This window comes from Salmo trutta, chromosome 4, assembly GCF_901001165.1.
Source record: "Salmo trutta chromosome 4, fSalTru1.1, whole genome shotgun sequence".
In the NCBI taxonomy this organism is placed as follows: domain Eukaryota; kingdom Metazoa; phylum Chordata; class Actinopteri; order Salmoniformes; family Salmonidae; genus Salmo; species Salmo trutta.
In genome coordinates this window covers 43,593,193-43,614,104 of record NC_042960.1, presented here as the reverse complement: position 1 = coordinate 43,614,104, position 20,912 = coordinate 43,593,193, and positions in this window count along the sequence as shown.

The window sequence follows — 20,912 nt, the reverse complement described above, 5'->3', positions numbered from 1 at the left end:
TCAGGTGCTTTGTCAGGACAAAACATGAAAATGGACATAACAATGCAAAGAAGCATTCGTGAAAACCAAGGAAACACTAGTGAAATTGAGGTAGATGCACTTCGACCTGTCATTGCCCATCCAACTAGCTTGTGATGCTAGTCCCTACGTTGTGGGAGGAGTCGTGTCCCATATTATGCCTTCTGATGAAGAGAAGCCGATCGCTTTTGCATCGAGGACATTGAAAAAAAGCAGAAAGGCACTACGCACAGATAGAACAAGAAGCTCTAGGCACAGTTTTTGGAGTGCATACGTTTCACCAGTATCTGTACGGGAGGAAGTTCACCCTTCTTACTGATCGTCGTCTGCTGACGAGCATCTTTGGACCTCATACTGGAATTCCGTCACTTGCTGCAAGCAGAATGCAAAGGTTGGCTTTGTTGTTGTCAGCACACACCTACGACATCAACTACCGCAAGTCAGAACTGCACTGCAACACAGATGGACTTTTCAGGTTACCACTACCTGTGGTCAAGCCGGAGTCACCCCAAGCTGACATCTTCTACTTCAGACAAGTGGAAAAAGCAACAGGCACTTCATCACAAGTGCGGAGAAACACCAGAAACGACCTGGTGTTATCTGAAGTGATGGAAATTAAAATCAAATCAAAATGAAATCAAAGTTTATTGGTACTGTACATAGTTTATCAGACGTTATAGCGGGTGCAACGAAATGCTTATGTTACAGTAATCCGAATGCATCTATACGTTTATACACCGGATGAATTTACACAACATATACTAAGAATGATATGTAAAGCAGTAGATATATTAGAGTAAGCTATTTCAAGAATCCAATGTATAAATAAATATGAAGTGTGTATTAACATTGTAACTAAAATGCAATGTACAGTAGTAGAAATATTAGAATGAGCTATGTCGAGAATGCAGTATTTAAATACACAGTACAAATCCCATGGCAAAATGGATAGAATTACAGGAAATTAGCTTCTGGACCAGAGTCCGGAATATAAATATATACAGTGAGGGAAAAAAGTATTTGATCCCCTGCTGATTTTGTACGTTTGCCCACTGACAAAGAAATGATCAGTCTATAATTTTAATGGTAGGTTTATTTGAACAGTGAGAGACAGAATAACAACAGAAAAATCCAGAAAAACACATGTCAAAAATGTTATAAATTGATTTGAATTTTAATGAGGGAAAAAAGTATTTGACCCCCTCTCAATCAGAAAGATTTCTGGCTCCCAGGTGTCTTTTATACAGGTAACGAGCTGAGATTAGGAGCACACTCTTAAAGGGAGTGCTCCTAATCTCAGCTTGTTACCTGTTTAAAAGACACCTGTCACGGTTGTCGTCGGTGAAGGAGGACCAAAACGCAGCAGGTACGTGCAGGCTCATCTTGACGTTTATTTATTTTCAAAATGAACATACAAAAATAACAAAACGAAATACGAACAACAAAACAGTCTGGCTAGGCATAAGGCTAAGCACAGAACAATCACCCACAAATAACAAACACAAACACACCCTAATATATGGGACTCTCAATCAAAGTCAGATAGACAACACCTGCCTTCAACTGAGAGTCCCAACCCCAATTAACCAAACATAGAAAACGACACACTAGACTCAAATAGAATTCATGAAACTCACCCAGTGCCCAAAACCCCGGAATACTAAATCAAATGCCCTCCTAACTCATATAACACCCAGAACCACATAAAACAAATACCCTCTGCCACGTCCTGACCAAACTACAATACTAATTAACCCTTATACTGGCCAGGACGTGACAACACCTGTCCACAGAAGCAATCAATCAATCAGATTCCAAACTCTCCACCATGGCCAAGACCAAAGAGCACTCCAAGGATGTCAGGGACAAGATTGTAGACCTACACAAGGCTGGAATGGGCTACAAGACCATCGCCAAGCAGCTTGGTGAGAAGGTGACACCAGTTGGTGCGATTATTCAACAGACATGCATCCCATTTAACACCCTGATAATAGCTCATTTACAATTTGATTAATTTCTCTAAACTCTAAATAGAATAGGAATGGAGTTATGGACTTACTCAGGCTGGTTATAGGCAGACTATCACATTCAACCAATACCATAGCCCATCTAGCCTATTTAAAATGGACTGAAGACAGAAACAGATCATTTGGTTCCATTTCAACATATTTATCATGTTGAAACCAAAATGCTGTAACATACATAAATTAAATAGCATAGTACACGCACCAAAACTTTTCAAATGTTCAAATCAAAAGGCTATTGCACAGAAAAACGTGGACAGTCAGGTGCATCACAAATTCAGGACGGCTGGAGAGCAACAAAATAAACTGAAGCACTGATCATTGCTAAGCCTAGTCTACAAAACCAAAACAATCCATATGTTCAAATCAAAAGGCCTGATTAACATCACATCAATAACACAGCTACATCCAGAGTCTCTGGTGCTGACACGTTCAGAAATCAAAAGATGGTTTAGTATTTAGTTTAAAAGCTCTGACCAAGGCCGAGAGAAAAATAAACACTTTTCAATGAGAAAACAGAAATTCACTTTGGGTAAAAAAAAGACTGCTGTTTTCAAACATGTAGCCTATGATGCAATAGCCTACTCGTGATCACTTTAAGGAGAACAAATGCTACTTAGCCTACATTTGAACACCACCGCAGAAGCTTCGCTATTCGGCATCCTCCCAATTAAGTAGCGTAGTTTTGTTGTTTGGCTACTTGAAGAGAACAGCCCACCTCTTCCAATGCATTGTGGTAAAGTGTGCATCGAATTCTACTAGATTAAGAGCTGAAATGAGTATAGCATTCTGGCATTTAAACCACACTTGATTTTCGCTAATTCATATACTATAAAACTCTGTATTTTTGCATACTTAGATTGCGTCATGGGCGATTTAGTTTTTTCCCGCTATTCGTTGATTTCGGAAGGCATCCCCATATTTAACTGATCAGCTGTTGTCAAAGCCGAAATGAGTATGACATCTGGGCATTGAAAGTATCAAACATTTTCGAAAGGTCTCATACTATAAACCATATTTTTTTTGCATTATCAAACGGTCTACTATTTAGGATTCAAGTATGGGTATTCGGACATGGCGAGTGTCTAAGGTTCAGGGCAGGGTACTGGGCGGAGGCCTGCTAGTGGTGACTGTTTACCAGTCTAATGGCCTGGAGATAAACAGCTTCTATCAGTCTCTCAGTCCCAGCTTTGATGCACCTGTACTCTCTGCCTTCTATATGGTATCGAGGTGAACAGGTCGTGGCTAGGGTGGTTAAGGTCCTTGATGATCTTCATTGTCATCAAAGGTAAAGCTACTGGAGATGCTCCAGAACTGAAAATGTAACTTTTTAGGACAACTAAGCCATCAGTACAGTCCGGTTCCCTGCTGTGTAGGAGGAGAGTTGCGCCTTCGCTGAGGAAATTCAGTGTTCCACAGGTCATGTGCAATGGTTCGCATGAAGGAAATCACACAAATCTACTTCTGGTGGCCTGGACTGGATGGAAGCATTGAGGAGAAAGCAAAAACATGTTCCTCATGTCAGAAGGTTCACAATGTACCTCAACTTGCACTTCTTCATCCATGGGATTGGCCGGAGGAGGCATAGCAACGCATACACGTCGACTTAGCAGGTCCATTCAAAGACAGAATGTTTCTTGTGGTCGTGGATGCTCATATTAAGTGGCCATAGGTTGCCATCCTGAGGTCTACTAGTGCTTAGAAAACCATCAAGAGAAGTGTTTAGTTGGTTCGCATCGCCACTCCAACTCATTAACGACAATGCACCGCAGTTAGTGTCCCAAGAAATGGCCATGTTCATAAAGGTGAATGGTTTAGAGCATATCAGGTCTGCACCGTATCTGCCAACGGGCGAGGGGGAGGATCATACAGACCATTAAAAGCATCTCAGGGTGAAGGGACACCGCACCAACGCTTGAATAGCTTCCTGTTATCCTACAGGAACATAACTCACGCAACCACCAAGGCTTCACCTGCAACGCTACTCATGACGAGAGAGCTACGCACAAGCTTCGACCAACTCAGACCTCCGATCGTAAAGGAGACAGTGCAACATCAACAGTAGAGTCAAGTCAAACGTTGTGAACTAAGAGCAAAGGACAGAGCTTTCAATCCTGGAGAAACCGTTCCATAAAACACCAGAAAATAACCAACAAGATAAGATCCAGCACAGCTGATTTTAATATTAAATCTTCAACTTCACATATACAAATGTTCAAAGAAATGTTCAAAAGGCATATTTTTTTGTGGAACTACCTATCGAACCCTTAACTCACCTCACTTCTCTCTGAATTTGCCTTTCACTTTCAGTAGGAGATGATTTTCTAAGTTAATTGAGCCTATCCTAGCTCGCTTTGTAGTGAAGTGTAGTCCAGCACAGCTAAAACGACACTCACAGGCGGCAGATGCAGGCAGGCCTGTGTTGAGCTTGAGAGACAACTTCTTTATGTACGAAAACAAATGAAGTAAATCCATTTTGTCCGATGGACTAGCAAGATACCCATCCAGCTCCCCTGTACCTTCTGACTGCTTGGTTGTCAGTGATGAGAAGAAATTCTCTTCATCAGATGAATGCTGCCTTAGGTGCTAAGTCTCGTCCTGTGTGATTGTGTCAAGTTGATTCTTCAGGTACGCCAAACCTGTACACTGGAAACAACACAACATTCACATATTCAGTGTTTCAGCAAACTCTGTTGTATGTGGCTGGCAACCCAATCATATTATTGGCATTGCAATAGCTCTATCACAGACTTCCGCACTTGTTATTCTAAGATACTGAGATTGATTTGAGCTGTTCAAATACATTCAGACCTAACAAATGCTCTAATGTTGAGGTGAGTCCATGTCTGGCTGTACCCAAACATAGTTATATGCAAAGGTTATTGTCCAGCACCTGTAATGCAACTTAAATAATGAAAAAAAGAAAAACATAACAAAAAACAATGAAATAAAAGACTCAAAAACCAAAAGATATCATCATATGGACCATGAGGTTAAAAACTTTTGGAGTAAAAAAATCATACCGGCTGTGATGACATCAGCTTTGTCAGTCCAAGACGTCTTGAACTTTGGCAGAAGGATTGCGGCAGCAATAAGCTGTGGCTCCTCCATCATTTCTCCAAAGTGCTTTTGGAGACCATTCTGAATGGCTCTGATAAGTGGTAGATGCTTCCAGGCTTTGAAGTTTTGTTTTTAGTAAGAAGATCACTGGCAGCAGCCACCCCATATGCGTGTTGGTCTCAGACTGTAGAGTGTTCAACGCTGAGACCAAAGGCTTCATCACTTTGCAGTACTCATTCAAGAAGGACATTTCTGCAGGGCTCAGCCTGAAAGATAAGGTAAAGTAAATGTAATACCTCTTAGAATTCTAACATTTCATGGACAATAAATATTACTATAATAGGAAAGCATTACATTGATTCAAAGAATTACTACTCACATTTTCACTTTTAATTCTTCTCACACATTTCTTATGGCATGCTCCCCCTTCTCTTGTATGATACGTGTGATCCTCTCCACAGCCAGGTAAGTTAAGTTCCAACATGTTTGATTTGGACGGATCAACTGCAGTTTGCAATCATTCTCTACAACTTCAGCAGCTAAGGTTGACCGCCCGTTTTATTCCACATGGCTTGGCATTTGGCAAAAGATGACCTGGACAACCTTTTGTAGCTATCACTATATGTTTCTGCCAACGCAGAATCTGTTGTTGTAATGAGGTTCATCAGGTGACATGCACACCGTTGATGCCGAGGGAGTTGATATTCTAGACCACTGTCATTTTCCAGGATGGAATAGGTGTCTTGGTATTCAACCTGCTCTCCTGGCTCTTCAGCATCTGAGCCTCGGTCTGCTGACTCGACTGCCTGGCTCTGCTCACCAAAAACATTGAATGCTTTGATGAAGTGTGATCCACTGTCTGTTGTGGTTCTTACCACTTTCCCCCTGATCCTGTATGCACAATGGATGTCATCGAGGGCACCTGCAATTACATCAAATGTGTGGAAACCTCTCAATCTCTTGCAAGCAAGTGCAGCAGAACGTCTCACCAGAGTTTCTTCATCTATCCAGTGACATGTGACCCCGATGTAACTCGTTTGATGAGCTGTCCAACAATCAGTGGTGGTGGCAACATAATTTACCCTGCCAAGGTGTGCCATAACTGTCTTCTTCATGTGATTGGCAGCTTCATGTATACTTGAACGAACAGTAGGTCTGGAGATGAATTTGCATTGAGGATGCAGGGTGGTTACCAACTCTTTAAAAGCTGGTTGTTCGACCAGAGAATGGCTGTTGGCCCTCACAGATCAAATGAATGACAAGCTTGTCAACGGTTGCCTGTGAGACGCACCTGGCTCCTCCCACTGCCATCATTTCAGACATCTTTGCTTGCTTGCAAGTTGAAGAGGTGTTTGATAGTTCCTTGGTTTGTTTGTTTGTGGTTGCAGAGGTGAGCATATTGTAGTTTGTCACCTTTAATGGATGTTTCCTCTGTGGACAAAATTATTGCGTCAATCTGGGCAAATAGGAACATAGACTGACCAGTTTAGTTTTATACAAAGTAACTTAAACCAACACATTTTTTTATATACCTTTATTTCAACAAGAAACACAGACTGAGACCAAGGTCTCTTTTACAGCTGGGCCCTGCGTATACATGTTTACACACACAGTTTAGGTACAATTATTAAGAAATTACACAAGATAAACAAAACGATCACAGATAACACAAAAAATACAGCAGCAGATTGTTACATTTTCACATAGGTTATTCCCCTAACAGCACAAGAACTTGCATTACCCAAAACAGTTACAAGCAATACAAAAATAAAAATCCTCCAATAAATGTTTAAAATGGGCAAGGGGGACAAGAGTCTCAAGTTTAAGTTTAGTCTGCAGGCTATTCCATAGGCAAGGAGCATAACAGGAAAAGGCAGCCATACCCAACTCTGTGGAATTCGCATGGGCCTCAAGTGTAATCCATGCTTGAGACCTGGTTTTAGGAATTATAATTGTAATGTTGATGAGTGATGATAAATAAGGAAGGAAGTTTATTCAGAAGTGCTTTATAGACAAACACCATTTAGAAATTACAGCATGTTTTGAATAATGTCACTGTTCAAATACATATGGATGTTGGGGAATATTGTTCTTTCTTTTCCCCAGTTATAAGAACTATAGTTTTACCAAACATGATTTCTGTCTATTGTTCGAAAGTCAGTGATCCAACCAGATGTAGCCAGGTAATAATCAAGCAAAAAAAAGATAATGTACATACCGAAAAATCCCAGGTCTCAAAATGATTTATTTATTTTATCTTCACAAGTTCCTTCATTTCACTTTTAGCTATCCCCAACAACTTACATTATGGGGATGGCTAACTACTAGCCACCATAATGTCAATGCGGTAGTAGCCCGCACTACAGCGTATAGTTCTTTCAGCTGTGTAAAGATGTTGGTCAGGGTTAGCTTCTAACTGGCTAGCAACAGGATGAGCTAGCTAAACGTACCATTATGCTACAGATTGAATGTAACTGGCTACTAGCAACACTTTGTTAGCTACATTACATAGCCTACACAACAAACGCCATTCATGGCAATAAAATATATGTATAACTTTACTTTTCGTACTATTACATGTTTCCTCAAGTATGACACAGAGTTTTTGTAGGCAGCCACCTCCACCATCTTTGCTAAGCAGAGCTTACATTCCATAATTACACTGTCACCTCTTCTCTGTTTGAAGCTGAAGTGTTCTTTGAGATGCGGCCAGGGATTTCCTTCCTCATGGTCTTCAGAAGACCCGGCCACTGGTTCTGTCTCTGTGCGTGTCTGTATTGTCTTATTTTTCAAGTTGATTAGGAAACCTTTTTTTTCATAGCATTTAGCTACCTTTTCTTTTACTGTTAGAAAATCCTGCTACCGATCATCATTTAGTTTGCATACACAGCTGTGATTGGGCCGTTTTGGCACGATGCGCGAAATTGAATTGTATTGGTCCATCTGGTCATGTTACTTGTCACTGACAAACAAGTGAACAGTTCTAGCTGCTACAAAAGGCGCAAACTTTATGTGCTTGCCATGATGATGTGTATCCTTTTTCTAGATTGTACTCTGTAACGGATGGTTTTGAAAATGTACTTAAGTACTTTACTTAATTCAAAATGTACTTAAGTAAAAGTACAGCCTTTGAAAAATACTCAAAAAAGTACAAGTACACAGAAAAGCTACTCAATTACAGGAACTTGAGAAGTTGTAATTCGCTACTTCCACTCCTGACTGAAGCCTTAACTTTACTCTTCTTTAAGTCACCACACACAGAGAGTTTTATTAGGCCTACATAGTCTAAAAAGGAAGGAAAAGACAATCACAAGGATCCACTTTTATTGACAATATACAGACGCACAGACAACTCATTGCACAAACAAAACAACCCTCGCAATATCAATTGGAATTACATGGGTCTATTACTGAACATTTTGTTGAAAACAAATATTTGAATGGCTGTCACTGGCAAACATGTTTACAGACCCAACAAAATTATATAGTATCCCCTCCTCGTGAATGAGAAGCGCATTAGCTAATTTATGCAGCAGCATACAAGACATGGCCAATCTATTCAACCTTTTCTGGCCCATGATGTTGCAAGTGAATGTTTTATCCTTTTAAGCTTGGTAAATCTACCATTTCAGTCAGATGTTTTAAATCCTTAAACCCACACTTGGACCACATATCCTATCCACCGAATAGCAGGCAGGGGAAGCAAAATAGTGATTGCTTTGCAATGCTTGCAGCTAGCCATTGATTCCTTCCAAACCACTCATTGTTGAATTTGCAATTTCTAACTTTTTGTGTAATGTTTGTCATATGACAAGGATTGAAAAGGATTTGCCAGTAAATTGTCAACGTGATTCATGATGATGACTGCTTGTCTAGCTTGCTAACTAAGATTTTGAAAGTAAGATGATCAGTCCAATCAAAGCTATGGTAGATATAACGTGATTTGACATCATTTTATCTGTGGTCAATGACCTTGAGTCTTCTTGATTGGGCACTTCTAATGTAAATCTATGGCAGCACTCAAGGGGGCTTGAACTGCCTACCTCTCCCTGTAGATTCTGCGGTGACGTAGTGTCCCCATGAGTGACAGAACACTGAGCAAATCACAGCAAATCACAGATGATTACCAACGCCTACGCTCTGTATATTCCGCTGGCTGCCCCGCCACCACAGAAAGCACTGAGCTAGGCTGGAACACCTGCATTTCAGAGCTGTCTTACTCAAGAAAGAGACCATGTTTGTATGCGGCTTGATTAACTCAATCTTTTTTTCTTACACTACTTGCAAACTGATATGTGACATGAATTAATGCCAGAATAACATACAAAACAGGCTCTGCCCCACCTGCCCTGAATGACAGGTCGACACTGATGCTGAGAACGGGATGTATATGTTTTTTAATAACATTCTTAGAACGTTACTAAAGTTTTCTTGTGGTTTTTAGTGAAAGTTGTCTGAACGTCCTCTGAACAATTTGAGAACATGACTTTAATATAACCATGAGGAAACCTGTAGAAAACATACTGATATACTAAAATTCCCACAGAAGAACATTCTCACTGGGCACACACTAGTTGAATCAATGTTGTTTCCAGGTCATTTCAATGAAAATATGTTGAACCAACGTGGAATAGACATTGAATTGACGTTTGTGCCCAGTGGGTTCTTTCTTAACATTCCTAATGTCAAACAGGTTGGAGAATGTTCCTAGAACATTACCAAATTTGAAATTAAATGTAACCATGTTTGAACTTCAAGAAAATGTTCTGTTAATAAAGTAATGAAATACCAAGAAAATAACGTCTTTGGTCAAGTTCCTTAAATGTGCTGAGAATGTTCCAAAGCCAAGCAACAGCTATCCAGAAAGTTGTGGGAAGGTTGTATGCAAAATAACCATAGGACAACCACAGTCTCACCAAGCTCTAAGAAACATATGGTTCTCTGAACATTATGTGCTAGCTGGGATGTTACTATCATTAAGATATCAGAGATCCCAGGGGAGATCAGTTCAGTTTTTATTAGATTTGCCCTGTCATAGTCAGGGGAAATGTCAAACAAAAACATTGGATGTTCCAGATTTTTCAGGCAGAGGTTTTTCAGTCCTTCCCAAAGAGGGGCTGTACAGGAAAAGCCCCATAAAGACCTCTCTGAGAGACATCCAGCATCAACTTTACAGTCTAGACAAGCACGCCAAAGAAGAGTTGGAAGAATATATGAATGAGTAGAAATGAACACACTTTGGCCAACTGAAACACAGACTAAAAAAGGTTAACGGAAAGTATAATTTAATCGCTGTCATGACTACACTAAAAGGAAGCATAGTAAATACATGAAAATGCTATAAAAATTACCTTTAACCTACAAACTGTATGAAGTCACATGCTGTGTTGTCTGTACATCAAATCTTCTTATGACACAATTAAAGAGTTACTGTGTAAAAAGAAATTGCACTCCAAGATTTCAATGACTTCCAGGTGTAAGAAAGATGAGAAAACAACCAAATGTCATGAATGCAAAGACCTCCCTCTTCTGGCCAGAGTAGTATAATGCACCCCTCTCACTAAACCCAAAATCCATTTTTGAGTGTAATACACACTAACAAACACAAGAGGGTAGTCAAAGATTAAATGATGTCAAAGTTCCTTTGTTATGGGAATCAAATTCTGTTTTTTTGGGGGGGGGTTCACCTTTATTTAACCAGGTAGGCCAGTTGAGAACATTTTACAACTGCAACCTGGCCAAGATAAAGCAAAGCAGTGCGACAAAAACAACAACACAGAGTTACACATAAACAAACGTACAGTCAATAACACAATCAAAAAATCTATGTACAGTGTGTGCAAATGTAGAAGAGTAGGGAGGTAAGGCAATAAATAGGCCATAGAGGCTAAATAATTACAATTTAACATTAACACTGGAGTGATAGATGTGCAGATGATGATGTGCAAGTAAAGATACTGTGGTGCAAAAAAGAAAGAGGATAAATAACAATGTGGGGATGAGGTAGTTGGGTATGCTATTTACAGATGGGCTGTGTACAGGTACAGTGATCGGTAAGCTGCTCTGACAGCTGATGCTTAAAGTTAGAGAGGGAGATATAAGACTCCAGCTTCAGTGATTTTTGCAATTCGTTCCAGTCATTGGCAGCAGAGAACTGGAAGGAAAGGCGGCCAAAGGAAGAATTGGCTTTGGGGATGACCAGTGAAATATACCTGCTGGAGCACGTGCTACGGGTGGGTGTTGCTATGGTGACCAGTGAGCTGAGATAAGGCGGGGCTTTACCTAGCAAGGACTTGTAGATGACCTGGAGCCAGTGGGTTTGGCGACGAATATGTAGCGAGGGCCAGCCAATGAGAGCATACAGGTCGCAGTGGTGGGTAGTATATGGGGCTTTGGTGACAAAACGGATGGCGCTGTGATAGACTACATCCAGTTTGCTGAGTAGAGTGTTGGAGGCTATTTTGTAAATGACATCGCCGAAGTCAAGGATCCGTAGGAGAGTCAGTTTTACGAGGGTATGTTTGGCAGCATGAGTGAAGGAGGCTTTGTTGCGAAATAGGAAGCCGATTCTAGATTTCATTTTGGATTGGAGATGCTTAATGTGAGTCTGGAAGGAGAGTTTAGAGTCTAACCAGACACCTAGGTATTTGTAGTTGTCCACATATTCTAAGTCAGAACCGTCCAGAGTAGTGATGCTAGTTGGGCGGGCGGGTGCGGGCAGCGATCGGTTGCTGCAGGGGGTGTTGGGATGTTGGCCGGGGTATGGGTAGCCAGGTGGAAAGCATGGCCAGCCGTAGAAAAATGCTTATTGAAATGATCGATTAATGTAGATTTATCGATGGTGACAGTGTTTACTATCCTCAGTGCAGTGGGCAGCTGAGAGGAGGTGCTCTGTTCTTTTATCTGTTCTTAGTTTGACATTTTTTGAATGGGGCATGCTTATTTAAGATGGTGAGGAAAGCATTTTTGAAGAGCAACCAGGCATCCTCTACTGACGGGATAAGGTCAGTATCCTTCCAGGATACCTGGGCTAGGTCGATTAGAAAGGCCTGCACGCTGAAGTGTTTTAGGGAGCGTTTGACAGTGATGAGGGGTGGTCGTTTGACCGCGGACCCATTACGGATGCAGGCAATGAGGCAGTGATCGCTGAGATCTTGGTTGAAAACAGCAGAGGTGTATTTAGAGGGCAAGTTGGTTAGGATGATATCTATGAGGGTGCCCGTGTTTACAGATTTGGGGTTGTACCTGGTGGTTTCATTGATAATTTGTGTGAGATTGAGGGCATCTAGCTTAGATTGTAGGATGGCTGGGGTGTTAAGCATGTCCCAGTTTATGTCACCTAGCAGCACGAGCTCTGAAGATAGATGGGGGGCAATCAGTTCACATATGGTGTCCAGGGCACAGCTGAGGGCATAGTGTGGTCTATAGCAAGCGGCAACAGTGAGAGACTTGTTTCTGGAAAGGTGGATTTTTAAAAGTAGAAGCTCGAATTGTTTGGGTACAGACCTGGGTAGTAAGACAGAACTCTGCAGGCTATCTCTGCAGTAGATTGCAACACCGCCCCCTTTGGTAGTTCTATCTTGTCGGAAAATGTTATACTTAAGGATGGACATTTCAGGGTTTTTGGTGGTCTTCCAAGCCAGGATTCAGACACGGCTAGGACATCCGGGTTGCAGAGTGTGCTAAAGCAGTGAATAAAACAAACTTAGGGAGGAGGCTTCTAATTAACATGCATGAAACCAAGGCTTTTACGGTTACAGAAGTCAATAAATGAGAGCACCTGGGGAATAGGAGTGGAGCTAGGCACTGCAGGGCCTGGATTAACCTCTACATCACCAGAGGAACAGAGGAGGAGTAGGATAAGGGTATGGCTAAAGGCTATCAGGACTGGTCGTCTAGTGCGTTTTGAGCAGAGAGTAAAAGGAGCAGGTTTCTGGGCGTGATAGAATAGATTACGCACAGTCTGGGCACTGATGGAGGGATTGTGTGTTTGTGGTGTAACTCAGGCAGTTGTTTTTGCCATCCTGTACCTGTACCTGACAGGACGGACCAGCTGTCCGTCCTGTCTCCCTGTAGTGCTGTATTAGGCGTCTCACAGTACGGACATTGCAATTTATTGCCCTGGCCACATCTGCAGTCCTCATGCCTCTTTGCTGCATGCCTAAGGCATGTTCAGGCAGATGAGCAGATGGAAAGCATTCCATCTTTAAATTAATGCACTTCAAAATGAATTTTGTAACTTTTGCCGCAGAAGTATTTAACTGCAGGGCACTCCATCATCGTATGAATGAATGAATCTACCTGATTTAGGGGACACAGTGAACAGTTGGGAGTTGGGTCACATTTCATCTTCATTATTTTTGTTGGTGTGTTAAATACAGTCTGTGAGCAAACTTAAAATGTATAAATTGATGGCTCGGATTACAGGATGGCAAGGTCATATTTTTCCATGTTATGTTTCAGTTAAAATGTGGTTCAGATTCAATTAGATTGTGGGCCATACTTTTTAATTAATGGCTAGCTCAGAATATGAACATGCCAAAAGTTGTTTATATATTATAAAGATCAGTCCTTTCAGGAGCAATAGGAGAAAACCTTATTTCTCTCTATACTCAGCCGGAGAGGAGGAGAATCATATCTAAACCAGTTTAGGATGGGGCGAAATGCTACTTCTTTCCCTCATTGTAAATGTATACATTTTATCCAGGATTGTTTACATTGCCATATAAATTGTGATAAAATGTTCTCTCTGCCCCATGGCAAAATGAGTAGAACTGCAGAAAACTTGCTTTAACCTTTTCACATGAATTCCAAATATCTGTAACGGTCGCAACCTTGCATGAGTTGTTTTATGCACGTGATGTCAGAATGCACGCGCTGTTCCAAAATGTGATTGTTACGCAACAGGATGGTTAACACGCTCTGCCTGCTAATTATCTATAGGCTATGCTTCGACTTGTCAATTTAAAATTATTTTCTAACAAGTTTATTTTCTAACAGTTTGAGTTTGAGTTCTGCATCCTCATTAATTCACATATAATTAGCCCATTGTGTTGCGGAAAATGTATGTTTGAGGCTTTACTGAGGCGGACAATCTTCTCTCTTCGAGGAGAGCCCAAGCACTTCATCAATGTTTCCGCAGATCAAGTATGCAGACATTTGCGCAGTCTTGCATGAATTGGCACATTTTCTGGCTGGCGCTCACATTGCCTTCCTTGTAAATTTTCCTCACAAATAATGACTTTGGACATGTGTGCGTTCCTATCAAAGTAAGTGCCTTATTTTCTGTATATCATGTTGTCATTTCTACTGTAGCATACAGTATGCATGTATGGAGCATAATGTATTTACAGTTTTATTCACATGTTTTCAAGTACTGGTGACAAATAATGCATTCCGATTATTGAATAGATTATAATGGACACCTATGATGTGTGTAAAATACTTTTTTGAAGGTTGTACTGATTATAATGAGCTAACGCTAAGCTACTTGCAAGCTATGTTTGTTGACATTATACAATGCATTCTGGGTGTCACGTCAGCGTATGTCAGACCAAAGATGTTATAATGAGATGAAGGGTTAACTTCCGGAACTGAATGAAGGAAAGTGAATGATCGTAGACGTCACACCACCTTCAACATGCATACTGCAAACAGACCAAACTCATCTTGTCTCCTCTTATTATCTTTGGTTGATACAATAAAACAAACATGGCGGCGAGCACAAACTACCCATCATTGGATTACTTTCGATTTCTAGAAAGTGTTTTACTCAATGATTTCGATCAATGGTGAGCTCACCTGTGATGGGATGAATTATAAATAGTAATTGCTATTAGCTAATTCATATTGTGGTTTCTGACAGCCGAGAGTTATCTAAATATGACCGCTTTCCTCAGTTAGCGCTACAACTAATGTTGCCTTCATTTTCCGGCTTGGATGATTGCGTATGCTGTCACTACTTCTGTGAATGTCTGAACATTGCATCCAAAAATAAACTGGTCACATTTACAGTGGGGGAAAAAAGTATTTGATCCCCTGCTGATTTTGTACGTTTGCCCACTGACAAAGAAAGGATCAGTCTATAATTTTAATGGTAGGTTTATTTGAACAGTGAGAGTGTCACAGTTGTCTTCAGTGAAATAGGACCAAGGCGCAGCGGAAGTATGGATACTTATATTTTTTAATGTTCAAAAGAAAGGAGTACAGCATCCACTTGAAACAAACAAAACAACAAACAATACTCACAACAGCAACAGCGTGGCAGGCTCAAACAAAACGCAGCAGTGCACACAATTCCCCACAAACCCAAAAGGCAAAGTAGGCCACTTATGTGTGACTCCCAATCAGCCACAACCCTCTACAGCTGTGCCTGATTGGAAGTCACACGGCCAAAATTAATGAAACCACAAAACACACAGACTCTTCTGCCACGTCCTGACCCAACTACACCCTCTACTGGTCAGGACGTGACAGTACCCCCCCCTTAAAGGTGCTAACCCCGGAAGCACCTTTAAAACAAAAAAACAAAAACAAAAACAACAACCCCAAACAACAAAACAAAATTTCCCCTCTACTAAAGGGAGGGAAGGGAGGGTGGCTGCCGTCAACAACGGCACTGTGCCACACCCCCCCTCCCCAACCCACCTATATCAGGAGGTGGCTCCGGTTCTGGCCTTTCCCGGCAGTCGGGCCACTCTGGCAGTTCGGGGCAGTCTGGCCAGTCTGGCAGCTCGGGGCAGTCTGGCAACTCGGGGCAGTCTGGCAACTCGGGGCAGTCTGGCAACTCGGGGCAGTCTGGGCAGTCTGGCAACTCGGGACAGTCTGGCAACTCGGGACAGTCTGGGCAGTCTGGCCACTCGGGACAGTCTGGGCAGTCTGGCCAGTCTGGCAGCTCAGGGCAGTCTGGCCACTCCGGCAGCTCAGGGCAGTCTGGCCACTCCGGCAGCTCAGGGCAGTCTGGCCACTCCGGCAGGTCAGGGCAGTCTGGCCACTCCGGCAGGTCAGGGCAGTCTGGCCACTCCGGCAGGTCAGGGCAGTCTGGCCACTCCGGCAGTTCAGCGCAGTCTGGCCACTCCGGCAGTTCAGGGCAGTCTGGCCACTCCGGCAGTTCAGGGCAGTCTGGCCACTCCGGCAGTTCAGCGCAGTCTGGCCACTCCGGCAGTTCAGCGCAGTCTGGCCACTCCGGCAGTTCAGCGCAGTCTGGCCACTCCGGCAGTTCAGCGCAGTCTGGCCACTCCGGCAGTTCAGCGCAGTCTGGCCACTCCGGCAGTTCAGCGCAGTCTGACCTCTCTGGCGACTGTTGACTGGCGGGCAGTTCTGGCGACTGTTGACTGGCGGGCAGCTCTGACGACTGTTGACTGGCGGGCAGCTCTGACGACTGTTGACTGGCGGGCAGCTCTGACGACTGTTGACTGGCGGGCAGCTCGGGAGATGGTTGACTGGCGGGCAGCTCTGACGACTGTTGACTGGCGGGCAGCTCTGACGACTGTTGACTGGCGGGCAGCTCTGACGACTGTTGACTGGCGGGCAGCTCTGGTGATGGTTGACTGGCGGGCAGCTCTGGTGATGGTTGACTGGCGGGCAGCTCTGACGACTGTTGACTGGCGGGCAGCTCTGACGACTGTTGACTGGCGGGCAGCTCTGACGACTGTTGACTGGCGGGCAGCTCTGACGACTGTTGACTGACGAGGCTGGGTTCACGCACTTGAAGCCTGGTGCGTGGTGCTGGTACTGGGCGTACCCGATTGTGACCACGCACCTCCATGCTAGTGCGGGGAGCTGGCCTGGGGCTCCATTCTTGCCCCGCAACACTCCCCTTGTGCCCCCCCCTAAAAAAATATTGGGGGTGCCTCTCGGTCTCCCTTACCTCGCCAGCCTTCTTCCGCTGCTTGGTCGTGTGTTGGTGGGGAATTCTGTCACAGTTGTCTTCAGTGAAATAGGACCAAGGCGCAGCGGAAGTATGGATACTCATATTTTTTAATGTTCAAAAGAAAGGAGTAGAGCATCCACTTGAAACAAACAAAACAACAAACAATACTCACAACAGCAACAGCGTGGCAGGCTCAAACAAAACGCAGCAGTGCACACAACAATTCCCCACAAACCCAAAAGGCAAAGTAGGCCACTTATGTGTGACTCCCAATCAGCCACAACCCTCTACAGCTGTGCCTGATTGGAAGTCACACGGCCAAAATTAATGAAACCACAAAACACACAGACTCTTCTGCCACGTCCTGACCCAACTACACCCTCTACTGGTCAGGACGTGACAGAGAGATAGAATAACAACAAAAAAATCAAGAAAAACGCATGTCAAAAATGTTATGAATTGATTTGCATTTTAATGAGGGAAATAAGTATTTGACCCCCTCTTAATCAGAAAGATTTCTGGCTCCCAGGTGTCTTTTATACAGGTAACGAGCTGAGATTAGGAGCACACTCTTAAAGCGAGTGCTCCTGTAAAAAAGACACCTGTCGACAGAAGCAATCAATCAATCAGATTCCAAACTCTCCACCATGGCCAAGACCAAAGAGCTCTCCAAGGATGTCAGGGACAAGATTGTAGACCTACACAAGGCTGGAATGGGCTACAAGACCATCGCCGAGCAGCTTGGTGAGAAGGTGACAACAGTTGGTGCGATTATTCGCAAATGGAAGAAACACAAAAGAACTGTCAATATCCCTCGGCCTGGGGCTCCATGCTAGATCTCACCTCGTGGAGTTGCAATGATCATGAGAACGGTGAGGAATCAGCCCAGAACTACACGGGAGGATCTTGTCAATGATCTCAAGGCAGCTGGGACCATTGTCACCAAGAAAACAATTGGTAACACACTACGCCGTGAAGGACTGAAATCCTGCAGCGCCCGCAAGGTCCCCCTGCTCAAGAATACATATACAGGCCCGTCTGAAGTCTGCCAATGAACATCTGAATGACTCAGAGGACAACTGGTGAAAGTGTTGTGGTCAGATGAGACCAAAATGGAGCTCTTTGACATCAACTCAACTCGCCGTGTTTGGAGGAGGAGGAATGCTGCCTATGACCCCAAGAACACCATCTCCACCGTCAAACATGGAGGTGGAAACATTATGCTTTGGGGGTGTTTTTCTGCTAAGAGGACAGGACAACTTCACCGCATCAAAGGGACGAAGGATGGGGCCATGTACCGTTAAATCTTGGGTGAAAACCTCCTTCCCTCAGCCAGGGCATTGAAAATGGGTCGTGGATGGATATTCCAGCATGACAATGACCCAAAACACACGGCCAAAGCAACAAAGGAGTGGCTCAAGAAGAAGCACATTAAGATCCTGGAGTGGCCTAGCCAGTCTCCAGACCTTAATCCCATAGAAAATCTGTGGAGGGAGCTGAAGGTTCGAGTTGCCAAACGTCAGCCTCGAAACCTTAATGACTTGGAGAAGATCTGCAAAGAGGAGTGGGACAAAATCCCTCCTGAGATGTGTGCAAACCTGGTGGCCAACTACAGGAAACGTCTGACCTCTGTGACGTTTTGGGCCCCCAATAGGCTAGAGCCGGCTCTGCTCTCAGTACATCAATAATAAATACATGGTCTCTCTCATATCTCATATTCACTGTATGCAGCTACTATGCAACATTATTGAAATGTTTATTAGTTGTCATGATAATGACCATCAATGATCTAAGACAGTCCTTTGGCATTAGCGTAATGTTGTGCAGCGTGTGTGTGTGTGTGTGTGTGTGTGTGTGTGTGTGTGTGTGTGTGTGTGTGTGTGTGTGTGTGTGTGTGTATACATAGCTGGAGCTTTGAATTGCCCAATTCATTATTCAGTGAGAGCTCCAGCATCAAGTGTCTGCTGTATGTCGATGTAAGACAAAAACTTGCCTGAGTAACAATGCTGCATCCACCATGTACAACGTAATTTAATTATTTTTTTAAATGATTTCACCTTTATTTAACCAGGTAAGCTAGTTGAGAACAAGTTCTCATTTACAACTGCGACCTGGCCAAGATAAAGCAAAGCAGTGCGACAGAAACAACAACACAGAGTTACACATGGAATAAACAAGCGTACAGTCAATAACACAATAGAAAAAAAAGAAAGTCTATATACAGTGTGTGCAAATGGCATGAGGAGGTAGGCAATAAATAGGCCATAGTAGCAAAGTAATTACAATTTAGCAGATTAACACTGGAGTGATAGATGAGCAGATGATGATGAGCAGATGATGGTGTGTAAGTAGTGATACTGGTGTGCAAAAGAGTAATGTACATAGTTACTGGTTTGAAATCCATCTCTATTTGTAGGTTGAATATAAATGACAAAGGCCAAAGACGCTTTCCATTATCTTTCAGTGTTCTCCCCGCAGCACCTGCTCTTCCAGACCACACAGAGCATCTGGAGCCCAGGGACACCTGTCATCATCATTGACCTCCGACCCCCAGCTGGAGTGCTGCTCTGGAAAAACTGGGGATGGCCCTGACGATAACAAACAAACACATACACACACGCACACAAACACACACACCACACATACTAATCAAATTTCATTGGCTATAATCGTGTAATGTAGAGGCTAATACAATAGTTTTGATTGATAGAATCAGAAAAGATGGGTTGTGTGTGACACTGTCTTTGTGTATCTGTGTTGTCTCTGTTACTTGTTTAAACCGTTTTACAGACACTCCCATGTGTGTCTGCTGCTTACAGGCCAGACCAATAGGTAGTCTGTTTTTGCCTACAGTGAATATCTACTCTATGGAAAATTGACGGCTAGTGGCGTGTGTGTGTGTGTGTGTGTGCAAACTTTGCCCTTACTGTCACGTGTGCTCCCTCTCCGGCCTCTAGGTCACCAGGCTGCTCGTTATGGCGCACACCTGTCACCATCGTTACACGCACCTGCGCGTCATCAGACTCACCTGGACTCCATCACTTCCCTGATTACCTTCAAAATGTATCAACCCCGACAAAAATGTCACCTTTCCTGTTGCTGCACAATTATTTTCCTGCTGTAGCAAACTGATTTAAATTAAGATCCTACATCTGTACGTCAGCCAGTTGTGGGTGTCGTAGTGGTAGCCATGCTTGTGTTGGTCTCAAGATTCCCTCAGATTCTGATAGGTCGCATATTGCTGCATTTACACAGGCACCTGAATTCTGATCTTTTACCCAAGTTGGCGAAAGAGCTGATCTGATTGGTCAAAAGACCAATTAGTGTAAAGAAAGATTGTAATTGGGCTGCCTGTGTAAACGCAGTGTGTGTGTGCGTGTGTGCGTGCGTGAGCGAGCCCATTGTTAATACATGTCCAATGGAAAGCAGAAGGCTAGAGCGAGGTTGTTATCTGTCCATGTGGATGTTTGCTATTAAAACAGACCACTAGCTTCTGTGCAGCAAGGGGACATTTACGCTGTCATTAAGATAATGCTGTGTCTCACACACAGAAAGCTACAGAGTGCACAGTAGTGATGGAGAAAATACTGCATGGCACCAACCTATCTCTAACCATTGTGGTTAGAGATATTGATGGGAATATCAAGAACAGATTTATTGCAAATAGATATTCCTAGACAAACTAATTTCCAGTAAAATGGAGATATTGGTCTGGCATAGTGAGGATGATCACAATGATGCAGGAGAGGAAGAAGAGACTGAGCTGCAGATTTGTTCTCTCACAACGAGGTTATTTTACCTCCCTCTGATACCGAAGACCCCAGCCTTAGACCCTTAATAAGTGTAAACCCTGACAGATGTGACCGCCTACCTAGCCCCACTCCTTCAGCCCGGGAGATGCCATAGATCCAATCAGTGCCACCATCCCACTGCAATGG